This window comes from Palaemon carinicauda, chromosome 33 (genome assembly GCF_036898095.1).
Source record: "Palaemon carinicauda isolate YSFRI2023 chromosome 33, ASM3689809v2, whole genome shotgun sequence".
In the NCBI taxonomy this organism is placed as follows: domain Eukaryota; kingdom Metazoa; phylum Arthropoda; class Malacostraca; order Decapoda; family Palaemonidae; genus Palaemon; species Palaemon carinicauda.
Window position 1 is genome coordinate 3,506,625 of NC_090757.1, and position 14,500 is coordinate 3,521,124.

At 44.0% G+C, this 14,500-nt stretch overlaps 1 long non-coding RNA gene and 1 pseudogene across 1 annotated transcript in view; one reads left to right on the forward strand and one right to left on the reverse strand.

Moving 5' to 3' along the window:
* LOC137626054 (uncharacterized) overlaps nt 1-9,611 on the forward strand; it is a 31,238-nt gene extending 21,627 nt beyond the window's left edge. The window contains exons 2-3 of the long non-coding RNA XR_011040969.1: nt 3,387-3,507; nt 7,864-9,611. This is a non-coding gene — a long non-coding RNA (uncharacterized lncRNA). The remainder of the gene's footprint in view (nt 1-3,386; nt 3,508-7,863) is intronic.
* Nucleotides 9,612-14,175: 4,564 nt separating this feature from the next.
* LOC137626368 (5S ribosomal RNA) lies at nt 14,176-14,294 on the reverse strand (annotated as a pseudogene).
* Between the last annotated feature and the right edge of the window lie 206 nt (nt 14,295-14,500).

Genomic DNA, 14,500 nt, shown 5'->3' on the forward strand with positions numbered 1-14,500 from the left:
TCGAAGGTACTCCACTTTCTCGCCAAACTGGGCTTCCAAGTCAATCTCCGAAAGTCTCGCCTACAACCATCAGGCCACTTCGAATGGTTAGGCATCCGTTGGGACCTTTCAAAGCACAGGCTCTCCCTTCCTCCCAAGAAGGTAAGGGAGATAGCTTCCAAGGTCAGGAACTTTCTCAAACACAGACAGATGTCCAGAAGAGCTTTAGAACGAATCCTCGGCTTTCTCCAATTTGCCTCACTGACCGATCTCTTATTAAAAGACAAACTCAAAGACATCAATCAAGTTTGGAGAAAGAGAGCGACAATACCTTTAAGAGACAAGACCTCGAAGATCCCCTCTGTCTTAAAAATGAGACTACAACCATGGTCCGAACGGAGGAACCTCTCCAAATCGGTTCCTCTACAGTTCCCCTCTCCACAAGTGACAATTCATACCGACACATCTCTTGAGTGGATGGGGGGGTTACTCCCAACATCAGATGTTTCAGGGCTCTTGGTCACCCGCCATGAAGCAGTTCCATATCAATGTTCTCGAAGCCATGGCGGTGTTCTTGACCCTGAAGAGAATCTCTCCTCCGAGGTCGACCCACATCAGAGTAGTCTCAGACAGCACGGCAGTAGTCCACTGCCTCAACAGAGGGGGATACAAATCACCCAACCTGAATCAGATCCTGGTCACTATCTTCGCCTTGGCAGCCGACAAAGACTGGTTCCTGTCAGCAACTCACCTAGCAGGAGTCCAGAATGTGATAGCAGACTCATTATCCAGGACAAAACCACTGGAATCAGAATGTTCCCTGGACATACACTCCTTCCGGTGGATTCTCAGACTGGTTCCAGGTCTCCAGGTAGATCTATTCGCGACCCAACTCAATCACAAACTCCCATGTTATGTGACCCCGAACCTGGACCCTCAGGCTTATGCCATGGACGCATTAACCCTGGATTGGAACCATTGGCAGAAGATCTACTTATTCCCTCTAGTGAATCTTCTACTGAAAGTCTTACACAAACTCCGCTCCTTCAACGGGGCAGTGGCTTTAGTGGCACCTCACTGGCCAATGAGCAGTTGGTTTTCTCTCCTCCTTGAGTTGAAACTCCGTCCCTTCCGGATCCCATTCCCCAAACTGACCCAAGTGGTCCAAACTCGAACTGTGGCAGATTCCTCAAGGATAGCCAAAACCCTAACTTTGTGGATTTCATGAAGTTTGCGGCTCGTAAGGATGCAAACATCGACCCGGATAATGTCCTCTTTATAGAATCAGACAAAAGGGACTCTACGATTCGACAATATGATTCGGCAGTTAAGAAACTAGCAGATTTCTTAAGAATTCAGACCATTCGGTTATGACTCCTAATTTAGCCATCTCCTTCTTTAGGTCCATATTTGACAAAGGCCTAGTAGCTAGCACTATCACCACCATTAAGTCAGCTTTGAAGAAGGTCTTCCTGGTTGGGTTTAACATTAACCTGGCGGATTCTTATTTCTCGTCTATTCCAAAAGCATGTGCTAGGCTTCGACCTTCGGTTCGCCCACAAAAGGTCTCTTGGTCTCTGAATGATGTCCTCAAAGTTGCCTCCGACACGGACAACGAATCCTGCTCCTATATCACTCTTCTTAGGAAGACTCTATTTCTAACAGCTTTGGCCTCGGGTGCTAGAATCTCAGAACTAGCAGCTCTCTCACGAACCTCAGAAAACATAGATTTCCTCCCTTCAGGTGAAGTACTTCTTTCTCCAGACAGGGCGATCCTAGCTAAGAATGAAGACCCCCAAAATAGGTGGTCCCCTTGGAAGATTCCTCTTCTCCAAGATACTTCTCTATGTCTAGTCACTACTCTCAGGGCCTTTTTAGCTAGGACTGCTACCCGATCGTCTGGCCCCTTGTTTATCAGAGAACAAGGAGGTACCATTTCCATACAGGGTATTAGGCAACAGATCCTTTCCTTCATTAAACAAGCCAATCCGGGATCATTTCCCCACGCTCATGATATCCGGTCAGTAGCTACCTCCATCAATTATTTCCAAAATATGGATTTTGATGACCTTAAAAAGTACACGGGTTGGAAATCTCCCATGGTTTTCAAACGCCACTATCTAAAGAACTTACAGGCCCTTAAATACCCAACGGTTGCAGCTGGGAGCCGTATCTCTCCCCAGTGATCTCTTGTTCTTCCTTTCATCCATCTCTTTTCTTCTCCCTCCAACCCGCCACTCGCACCACGACGCCGCTTCCTTGGTGGTTCGTTAGCCCTAGTTTATTACATATTACGTTAAGATGATTGCACCTTTTAATGTGTTTACCGTAATTTAGTGTTGGGATATTCTTAGCCATGTCAGTTTTGTTGCTTGTTGTGTTCTGATACTCGGAGGTTTCCTTGTTATCATGTTTGTTTAGCCTTACGCTCACTTTGCCCTGTGACTAGTTTATGATTCCTGCTTACTTACCTTAATATAATATATGTGGCGCCGGGTGAAACCCTTCCCTATTCTTTTGCATGATCCCACCCTTTCCTTTCCAAGCCATCATGTTCAATACAGAAGGATTTTGTTCAGATGGCGCTCGCGTCGGGCGTGGGTGGCGTGGCTCTGGTAGATTGGCTGGGGCCTCTGTATCGGCCCATCCCTTTGACGAAGGAATTAACTAAATGGAAGACAGCCTGTGAATAGTGGCTTTCACGCGCCTTTGCTTTATACACGACACCCACAAGGTGCTCGCGCGAGGGTAGTAACCTTTGCATTCCATGCTTTTATCTTTCTCTGGTATAATTGGAAGATTTTATCAGAAAAGTGCATTAAAAGGACCCCTTTTCACCGGGCGCCACAGGTCTCTCCCCAGAAATAGATTTTTCCTAAGTCAAAATCCCTTTATTAGCAGTTACCGGGACATTGCTGGATTCGAGATATGATTATTTTAGGTAATTTTTTGGAAGTAATGTTCTCAGATTTACTTCAGTTGGTAATCGGTACCTTAATATTGTTATGCTTATAAATCTAACGTTAGTATTTTATTTCCATAATAAAGAGGTCTAAAAATTAGGTAACATACCTAAATACTGTAACATCACAAAAATAGAAATCTAATAACTTTTTGGATAATGTAACTTTGTTGTCTGCTACAGTGGAACGAAGCGATAAACCAATCTCAAATGACTGCTATTGCTTGAAGGTAATTTGTTTGTTAGCTCTATGTACAGTATTACACAAATAGGTTTCATAAAGCTAACATTCACTGGTTTGTTTATAAATTGTAAAGTTATAAGGTATTTTTTTGGCTATAGTATTTACGTTAATCTGAAAATTTTGTAGAATTCTACAAGGAGAATACTGTAAACTGACAGTTATTGTTTTCATAGAATTAATGAGGTTTTTTTTTTCTTACAGCTGAAAATTTGCAATTGATGAAGTGAATAGTGTTCTCGTGAAATGAAGAAAAATTGGGAACCTGACCATTAATGAACCTAGGATGAATTACCCTCAAAGTTAAATTGGCAAGAGATTACTGGTATGTACAAATTAGACAATATTTAACAGTCTGAGAATTTAGTGAAATGGATATTGGAAATAGGTCCTTACTATTTTTAGGAAGCAGGGGTCATGCTTAGTAGTTCACTGTGAAACTGCATCACTTCAGTATTAAATTCACCAATGCTGAAGCCCCTTTTAATAGTGATTGGAGCTGTAAGTTTGCAGCCGGAATATCAAATTATAGAAAGTAATTTATTTCTTAAACTTACAGAAGAATAATATAGCTACTGTACTGAAGTGTGTACTGTATTGCTAAATGTTTCCCTTTACCCTAATGGTGAAAAATTAATCTAAAGTATTAACTGCCATCATAGCTTACTGCTTTATAGCTTACTGCTTTTATAAGAGTTAGTTTTGAAGCTGCTAGACAGCAACAACTTAGGATAAGTGCTGTTTCAAAAATCCAAAATGAAGTAGGCATTGAAATAGAGTATTCCTACGTGGATACAAACTTTGAGATATTTAATGGGGCTACATCTGGTTTTGTTTTCTACGAGCAGATCATAAAAAAATAAATAGGCAAATTACGTCGTGTTACATTGCTAGGCAACTGCTGTCCATGACGCTGCCCACTTGTATCAAGCGTTAGTTTCTCAATGCTTGTGGCCATGAAGGTGGTCGGACATGGCTGCCTCCACTCCTACAATCGGAATACCTCATCGCCTGCTCTGCGATCTTTAAGTGCTTGTACTTGTCTTGGATATACCTTGTCATATGCTTATCCAGTATTTGTGAGTTAAGTTTGTTCCTTTCAACTGTCTTAATATGAAGCGTTCCTGCCTTGGCTGTAATGCTCGCCCTTGTGGTACCTTCATGAGCCTGGTAGAAGTGGATCCTTCCCCAGTATGTCTGTAGTGTGAGGGTGAAAAAAATGTCATCTCCACGGGAGTATTGTAGGGTGTGGTCTTCCTCCCGGTAGGATAGAGATTGTTCTCGGTATAAGAAGAGAGCCAAGAGAGAGAGTTCTTTTCCTTCGCCTTCTGTTAGCAAGGAAAAGCAGAGGAAGGTAAGTTTGGCGACCTGCTTTATCTCCCCACTTAGTTCTTTGTGGCAGGAGCACTCTGAAGGTTTCTGTCATGGTAGACAATGACCTTAATTTTATTAACATGTTATCAACTAGTGTTAATAATATGCATTATGAAACTGGGTTTGTTTTTATTGTGGATCCCCTTTCTACGGTAGCTACACTCCCTGAACCAGATCAGATTGATGTTTCTATACCAGATCATTGTCATGTCTAGATCCCCCTTGCCTCAACGATCGTGCTGAGCTGAGATTTAGATTTGTCAGACTGCAGATAAAATGTTCACCCCTATAGAAGTGTCTTCTAGAACAGTGAAAGCCCTGACATGGTAGAAGTTGTTAGGTCACCTCTCCTTGTTAAAGAAACTCGTCCCCCTGGGGAGATTACATCTGCACTCAGTGCAGTGGGCTTAGAGGAGTCAGTGGTTGCAAGCTTCAGACCATCCTGCGACCCTGCTGCGAGTACCTCAAAGAAATAATATCAGACCTCCAGTGGTGGCTGAATGACTAGAAACTGTTAGCGGTACCACCTATTCAAGCTTCTTCCCCACTCTTCTTGCTGTTCTCATGTGCATGTTGCCAGGGGTGGGGCACTCATTTGGGAAAGAAAAGTATCTCAGCCTTATGGTCAATAAAGAACAAGAACTTCCACATAAACTTCCTGGAAATGAAAGCTGCGCAACTAGCGTTATTCCACTTCGCAAAGACTGAAAGGTCACTCCATGCTCTTGGTGTGACCGACACCTCCAAACAAGGAGGCAGTGTCTTTCGCCCGTTAAGTATCATAACATATAAGTAGAGATTCTCAAGTGGACACAGTCCCAATCTCTCTTGGAGGTTATCTCTGGGAAGAGAAATGTCATTGAAGACCATGAGCTGTGGAGGGATGACAGTTGATTCAGAATGGTCTTTGCTTCTTCTAGTGATGAAGAAATTTGCGACCAAGAGACTTGCGACTTTGTGGACGTGTTTGCCACCCACCTCAATCACAAACTCCCAGTGTATTGCTCTCAATCCCAGATCAAGAAGCAGAGATGGAAGACCCATTTGAACACCCATGGGATGGGCTAGACTACTACTCCTCACTGTTCTGTTTGATCCGTCAAACGCTGAACAGAATCGGAACATCCGAGGGAGTTGGAATAACGCTAGTGGCCCCAAGGTGGCCAGCTGCAGAGTGGTACTCAGACCTGCCGGAACCTCTCACAGAAATGTCAAGGACTTCCAGAGTGGCCAAACCTGCTATGCCAACCTCAAATAAGAAAATTCCACGGCGCAGTACATTGCTCACGATTGAAGACTATCCAGCGTCTCCTCCAAAAGAAAGTCTAATCAAAGTCAATTGCAAAACAGCCTTTTGGATACCTCCGAAAGTCTAACACAGCAGTTTACTTGGCCAAGTGGGAAATCTTGATTGGGGTTGTAGGGGGAATATTGCTCCACTTACAGCCACTATTCTCATTATTGCAGACTCCTTTAGTGTTAGGAAAAGGCTTTTTTCAGTCACTCCAATGAAAGGCTACTGCTCGGCTTTTTAAACTGAAAGGACAGGACCTCTTAGATTTTGGGGAACTCTTAAGCCTTGATGAGGAACTCTTAAGCCTTGATGAGGAGTTTCGGTAGTCTTGCTCTCCTCGAGAACTAAAATCCCCTCCTGGGATTGTTACTAAGGGCCTTTAAAGAAGGCCTCTTACGAACCTATGCTTAAAGCCTTGGACAGAGATTTTACCTTTTTTTTTTTTTTTTAAGTCTTTCTCCTTGCCTTAGCTTCAGCCAAGAGAGTAAGTGAACTGCAAGGTATATCTCATCTTGCATCACATTCGAGAGGGTGGAGAGAACCATCTTTGTCTTTTGTTCCTGAGTGTGGCCAAAATCCAGTTGATAATATCAGGTTTAACTCTTTCATGATCTCTCAAAAGAAGTTACTCATGACCCGGATGACTTCTTACTATGTCTCTAAAACGGAATCTGTATATTAGACGTAGAATCTCCAATACATTCGTCATCACTGGCTGTTCCCCCCTCAATTTCCCCCCCCCCCCCCCCCTCCCCAGAAAAACCACTTCTGCTTGAAACCTAAATTGAGTGCCTATAAATCCTCGGGGAACAGTCTCCAAGGGCCACTTGAACATGATATAAGTAAGCTTGCCACAACCTAAGCAGTGAAAAAAAAAATAAATAATAAATAAACCACTTGGTAGCTCAAATTTTAAAAGATTTTACAAACCACCATCTTAGATTACATACACAGGTCCTTAAACACCTTTTCTATAGAACCCATTGTTGTTGCACAACAAATAATCTAATCTGTCTAATGGGACAACTAACTGCTTTTGTCTTGGGCATCAGTTAGTGACTTCTGCATTATAAGGGTATTTATGAGAACATATATACGAATGGCAATTTTGATCGAAATTGAAGTCCTCGCTTAAAATTTCCCTAATGCTGGTAAGAATGGCTTTTGTTTGTTTGCCACGACTTACTGAATATATATTATTAATGCAAGCCACTAATGTTCATATCGGTTCACACTAGCAAAACTCTCTGAATGGAACAGAAGGCTCTGCTTCGTACAAGCTGGCTGCACTGTTCACAAATAATTCACTTTGATCTCTTGCTATTACTATTGTATTTTGAGGAGGGCAAACCTCCTACCTCACTGAGACTTCTTCCCACATAAGGGAGACTTCCCATTAAAGGACTCTTTAGTTTGTATCGGCGTAGGAATAAACTAGTTTTAAATATTTTTTTACTATTCTTAGCTATATAAACCAGTCTTTTACCAGTAAAAGGTCATTACCTCAGCCACCCCGTAAGTTTTTGACCAGAAGTTTTGCGAGCGATGTGTCATGGACGGCAATTCCCTTAGATATGGGTTATAAATAGGTTACACATATTTTACATCTACATTAATTGAAAAATGGAATTTAGATTTTTTTTTTTTTAGGAAAATTGGGTAAACCAAGGACAACATTTTTTTAAATTTAAACCTTTTATCTCAAATATTTTAAAAGAAAAAGCAAAATTACAGCATCCCAAATTTGGTGGTTAATTTAGATAAAAAAAAAAAGGCAGGGTTTGTAAAATGTAAGTAATGCTGTTGAGGTTGGGGTACAGATTTCATAATAAATAAATTTTACATTTCTCTAAAATTTCTACTCAAAATTTAGTATAAACTAAATAAAATTAAGAGTATGGTCTAAATAAAATAAGGAAGTAGAACTTATAACCACTATATTTTATTAATTTTTAATCGTTTTAATATTTTCGTATAGAATGAGCATTAATTTTATTTTTGTATTTATTACAGATATCCCAAAGTTTCATAAAATTACATTAAAAACTGGCCACATTCACTGGAGCAGGAGTTCTCTACCTAAGATGCATTAACAGCAGCAGCAGGTGTAGGTGTTGCCAAAGCTTGCAGGATATAAAATACTGTCCATTCCAGCAGGATTTAGATAGTAGCAGCATGTGTACACTATACACATTGCAGAAGTGTGAGGTAGTAGTGCTACCAAAAATATAACACTTCCATCAGCAGAGATAAGGTCCACACATCTATGAAAGTCCGCAGGAGGCTACAATTTACCTGCATCACAGTTTGATACTAGCCTATGTATGGCTGGGCTCATAAGCACACTAGTACCTTAAGAAACCTTGCTGTGTCACCTAGAGCGAACCAATTACAACTAGAACTAGTGCCCATTGTAGAGGATGCAGTAGAGGGTCACATGTAATGGTAGAGCCCATGAAGCAGGATGCCACTTGTAGCGGCAGGAGAGGGCCAATTGAAGAAGAGGCGGCAATGGTGGCGAGGCATCAATTTTAGTCGTGGCCACAGTAAAGCTAACCCAATTGGAGATTAAGTGGGCATTGTAGTTGAAGTAGCCAGTAAAGTCAAAAGGGAGAAGGCCATACTGTAGTAATGCAGCAAAGTTACAATTTGCACTGAAAGCATGAGTGTGTGAAATGTATTGTAAAGCAGCAGCAAGAGAGGAACAATTTATAGTAAATAATCGACCAGCAACAGAGGGGCCAATTGAGGTGCAGCAGCAGAGGGGCCAATTGAGGTGCAGCAGCAGAGGGGCCAATTGAGGTGCAGCAGCAGAGGGGCCAATTGCAGCAGCAACAGTGTAGCCGAGGGCCCAACTGTGGATGAGGTGGCAGCAAAACTGTAGGCTAGATTGCAAACGATCCACCTCAAAACTGAAGCAGCAGCAGAGTGCCAATTGTAACATATGCCGCAGCAGTGTCGGAAGGGTCAATTGCAGCAGCAGACACAGTAGAGCCGAGGGGCCAATTGGACAGCAGCAGGGAAGCTGGAGCCACAAATATTGACGATGTAGGAGATAAGATGGTAGTGAAGCTCAAGATTTGTTTGAAGATGAGCAAGCTGCAGTGATGCAGATGGCAAGGGCCAGATTGTATAAGTTACACTAACAGCAGCAGTGTCAATTTATAACAGCAGCATTCTCAGGAGAGGGATAAATGTAACAGCAGTAACAGTGAAATTGGGACCCCAAATGCAGACATGAGGCAGGAAGTAGGCCCAAATGCAGACGCTGCGATTTCAAGTTGGAAACCTAATTGTAGACGAGATGGCAAAGTAATCGGCAATATTGTAGTACAGTAGCAGCAGAGGATCAACTGTGTAATAGAAGCTGTAGCAGAGGGGCATTTCTAGCGCCAATGAAGACGAGGGTCAAATTCTATATGAGATAGCAGCGAAGCTAAAGGCCCACAAGTAGCTGCAAGGAACTAGAGGAAGAGGGTCAAACTGTAATGAAGCATCAGCAGGAGGTGTTCAATGAAACAATATGAGCATGAGCAGAGTGTTGACTATGAAAGCAGCAGCAACATTGAAGCCGAGGATGGCTTGAAACTGAAGGCATAACTGCATAGGTAAAGTGGCTGCTGAGAAGCAATGTGTCAAACTACTAATAAAAGCAGCAGCTAGCCAATTGTGCTGAAACAGGAAAGGGACAACTGTAATAAAAGCAGCAGCGGGCCAATGGCGCTGAAAGGAGGAGGAGTATTTTATTAAAAGCACCATCAGGAGAAGGTTTATGTAGAAACAGCAGCAACATCATGAGGAGTGGTTTAAATGTAGTAGAAACGACCAGTGAAGCTGAGAGCCCAATTCTAGACAAGACAGCTGCAGTGCAAGCAGATAAAGTGTTAAACTGCAGTAAAGCAGCAGAAGAAAGCATCACTTGTATACGAAACGCTATCTGAGTGCAAGTTGTAACAGAAGCAGCAGGGGCAGTAAGAATGGCCAATTGCAGATAATATGGCTTGAAAATAAAAGTTCCAAGTCTAGACTAGGCAGCAGTAAATATGAGCGGCAATTTGTAGTGACAAGGTGGTAGCATGAGAGAGCTAAATTGTTCTAAAGCAACAGCAGAAGAAAGCTAATTGCATGTATTAAAAGCAAAATGGTGAACTGTATTTGAAAAGCAGCAGCAACATTAAACTGAAGGCCCAATACCAGATTTTAAGGCTCGAAGCTCTAGTATCTATCCCAAGACAAGACAGCGGTCTTAACTGTAGACTAGGTGTGAACGTTAGCAGATGGAGAAGGTCATAAAGCAGCAGCAGGAGAGAGCCAAAATGCAGTAAACCATGTAGGAGGCGACCATGCAGAAAGTGGCCTATAAAATCAGTAGCAGCATCAGGAGAAGGTACATGGAGCAGTGATATAGTAAAGCCGAGGGCACAATTGCCTCAAAGCTGAAGGCTAAAAGATTCAATTTTAGAAGAAATGGCTGCAAATGTGATGGCTCAATTGTAGTCTCAATAGTGCAGCAAAAGAGGGTCAAATTTTGGAAGAAGCCTTAGCAGAGGGCCAAAGGTTAAATAATAGGCACAGCAGCAACATGGAAGCTGAACGTCCAATCACACTCGAGACAGCTGTAAAACAGGAGGCCCAATTCTAGACATGCCCTCAGTGAATCTGTAAGATACATTGTACATGAAGCACGGTAGCCGAGGCAGCTGCAGCGAAGTAGAGGGCCAAACTGTGTAATAAAGCAACAGTAGAAGTTACTTATACTAGGAGAAGTAGGAGGGGCAACCTGTAGTTATAGTAATATTGTATTACAATTTAACATAGTTACTGTACATACAAGTTACTGTACATACAAATTAAAAGTCTGAAAATTAAGTACTAAATAAATCAACTGAAAACAATGTCGTCTTTTACTTCTGTAGTAATTATGAAAGCTTTGCTTGTCCATGAAGTATGAAATTCAATGTGTTCATAAGAAAAACGTTCTATGTGGAAGAGTTTTATCATAAAACCAAGCACAAATAAAGCCTAATACCCATACTGTTATGTTCAGGTAAAAAATTAAGGAATATGATATAGAAAGTAATATGTTACCTGTTATCAAAAACATTAAAACAGTTTGTAACTTAACACCTTATACTGTGTCAAAAAAAACCTCCTTTGAAGAATTAACTATATACTGTATAGCTTGCTTTGAGAAAAAGCATTAACAAAGATTAGAAATATTTACTGTATTTTGAACATTTCAGAAAATACCTCTTGATGATACAAAAATTTTGACCAGCAAAATCCTCTCTATAAAAAGTAAAACAACAAAACTTGTAAACTAAAACATACTTTTTCCTTTTAAAAAACAAACTGCATATTCACAGATACTTTAACTCTTATTAGCTGATGTGATTGATGTGATAATTCACTCAATTCTGATTTTTTAAACACTAAAATGTGACAAATTCGAAGATAATTTGTATTTTTCCTAACCATACAAACCTTAGCTATTTACAGAGGGTTTACCTTTTAGCGCAGCTGAAATGGCGAGCCATTAGAATTTAACGAGGGTGTATTACTCCCGCGCTAGTTAGCGGGGGGGGGGGGGGGAGGGGGTAGCTAGCTACCCCTCCCCCCCTCACACACAGATGAATGCTCACTTTCACTTAGAGGTAGGACTTGTCTTGGGGGACAGGGCTGGCGGGCAAATATGTGTAAATAGCAAAGGTTTGTATGGTTAGGAAAAATACAAATTATCTTCGAATTTGTCATTTGTTCCGTAACCGAAATACAAACCACTCTATTTACAGAGGGTGACTTACCCCTTAGGTAGGGTGGAAAGTCCCCAGCCATACTGGCTTTGGCTTTACCCGGGGACTCAGAATCCGAGTGAGTCGCACTCGAGAAAAGGAGTCCCTGCACCTCACAAGCTCCGCAAGGAACCATGTGGCCTACGTAAGCTTGTGTGTGAAGGAAGAAGTGTGACCCGTCCTAGGCAGTTGACCTGGAGTTCCAGAAGGAACTCTGGGTTAGGACGTTCCCAATACCACCTCGTCAGGGTATGGGGGACGCGACAGTATTGACTCAATACTCGGAACACAAGGAAGCATGGTTTACCTGCAGAGGTTCGAGGTCAGCTATGCAGAGACCAGGATGCTGCTTCCCCGTAGAGGGGATGATGAAGAAAGAAATAAGAGCCAGACATACTTCTTTCGTTCATGCAGACTAAAACCTGAAAACAATGCCCTCAACATTCTGCTACCTGTCCAAAAAGGAGCCTGAGGTTAGACCAGCTGTTGTGTAGCCACCACAGAGCGATAGAAAACGTATCGAGACTCCTGTGGGTCACGCCCTGCAGGAAGCGGGCTGCGAAGGTCATTAGACGCTTCCAGACTCCAGCTTGTAGCCCCTGCGTCACAGTAGTATTACTCGAAGGCGAGGGACGTTGCGATGTATCCAACATCGTGCTGTAGGGCGACGTGACGGGGGAGGGTCTGGAGACAGGTCGAGATGAATGTCCTCGAGTCCGGGCTGAAGAGGTATACTGGTGACTCTCCCCCGTGTCCTCCTTGTGCTCCCAAATCGGCTGCAACTGAGGACAAACTGCAGCTGTTCCCAGCGCTAACCTCTCGATTCCTTTACTGGCAAGAAAGAGAAGGTCTTGGGACATTAGATACAGAATGGAGACTCGAAATCTTGAATGAATTGGACCGAAGGGCCGGGACCCCCAGATTCTGAGTCTAGCCAACAACTCAGGAGCGAACCTGAATGTTGCCTTCCCCTCTTCCTTAGAAAGGGGGGAGTCGTAAGAGACCAAGAAGATTGCTTACACACTGGCCGTGGCCAGAGTGAGCAGGAGACCCAAGGCGGAATACAATCCGAGGCCTGTCATAAAGGGTCTTGAGAAGATCTCTTAAAGGACTAAAAGTCCAAGCCATGCTCCAAGTTGGAGGTCTTCCTCCGACTAGGGCAGGGACGATCGTAGCTTCGCATGAGCGAGGATAGATCCAGCGGGCAGGAAAAAGTTATTCCTTTAAGCCTGAAGGTCAGGGAAAGGCTGAGCGACAGGCTTCATTGCCGAGAGCAGAAAGGAGTTTCCTCCCGCCGAAAGGCAATAAGACCGTTATTGCTGGAGAAGAGGCCTCAAGGGAAGAGGTATATCTCCCACGGCACCAACCACCTTAGACTCTTCACTTTGCCTGGAAGACCCCTGTGGATGACTATCGCAGATGACGCGACCTCCGTACCGCGACTGTAGCGGGTTGTCTCTTCTTGAGGAGGAGGCGTAGTGTCTCCAGGCATGAAGCCGAAGCGACGCCCCGGTTCGGGAGAGATGTCTCAGTGTGGTTGCTTGAGTAGTCTGCACCGTGGGAGAAGCTCTCCCGGGAGTTCCGTCAGGGGAAGCAGAGGGTCCAGAAACCGTTCTGCGCATAGTCCCAGTGGAGCCCTCCCATTGAAAGGTTGACAGACAACCTGGTCTTGTTGAGACCCATTGTCCACAGACAAAAAGGAGGGAAGACGCAGGCGTCGAAGTTGTCCCACCATCACCGGAATGCATCTTGCCAGAGTCTCGGGGTCTGAGACTGGGGGGAAGAACAGCGGAAGCTTGAGGTTCCAAGCTGTCGCGTATCAGGTCCCCCAGGCCAGTACTTGCTGGTTACCCAAGGTCAAAGACCCCCAGGTACACTCTCTCTACGAGGCTCTGCTCGGATAGTCGGAGAGAACATTCTCCTGCCTGGAATGAGAGAGCCGATGGTGGTATTGAGAGAATCTCAATCATCCTGGTATCTCTACTGCAAGATGTGAAGGTGTGAAAATGCGTCCCCTGCTGGTTAGAATACGCCAGAATCATGAAGTCGACGCGCACGGGGCGACTCGGCAGGAGCTGTAGGATCTGTAGGGGGGCCATACTAAGGCCCCTAAGCCTGCCTGAATGATGGAGAGGTATCCTTCAGGTCTTGACCATAGGCCTGGACCGGAACATGCCCCCCCCCCCTTTCCTTTGACGAGTCCGAGAACAGCATCAAGAATGTGGGGAAAGGGCGAGAATATCCACTACCATCAAGAGGCTCCATAGGTCAACACCCATTGCAGGTCTAATAGATCCGCTGGTCCCATAGGGGCCAGGAAGTCCGGTTAAACATTGCCTGAAGCCACCGGAACTTGGACCGCCCCACATGGAACTTATCCTGAGGCGATCGTTCGGGCTATAGACGTGTCAATGAGGAAAGGAGAACTAGGAAACGTTCCAAGGTAGGGCTGAAAGCTCTGCTTGACTGAGAACAGGTACTGCGACTCTCCTCAGTCTTGCCACAGTCAACTGAAAGGAAGGCTCGGAGGATGTGGTAACAGAATCTGGCATCCCCAGGTGGTCACCCATCCAAGTACCGACCAGAACCGACGTTGCTTAACCTCGCTGGACGGACGAGAAGCGGGGTTTCCAACGTGGTAAGGCCGTTGACTCAATATCATGGCCAGATACTCTAGATGTTGAGGCAGAGGAAGAGAAGGCTCCAAGCAAAATACCATGAGCCCACACTCATGGTAAGCATCCGGAAACTTGTCCTGGCGCTGAAGAAGGTCGAACCCGAGCCTACCGGAGTTGACCAGCCCTCCAAACAGCAGAGGAGGCGGAAGCCTGCACCTGAGCGGCCAAGAGGAAGGCAGG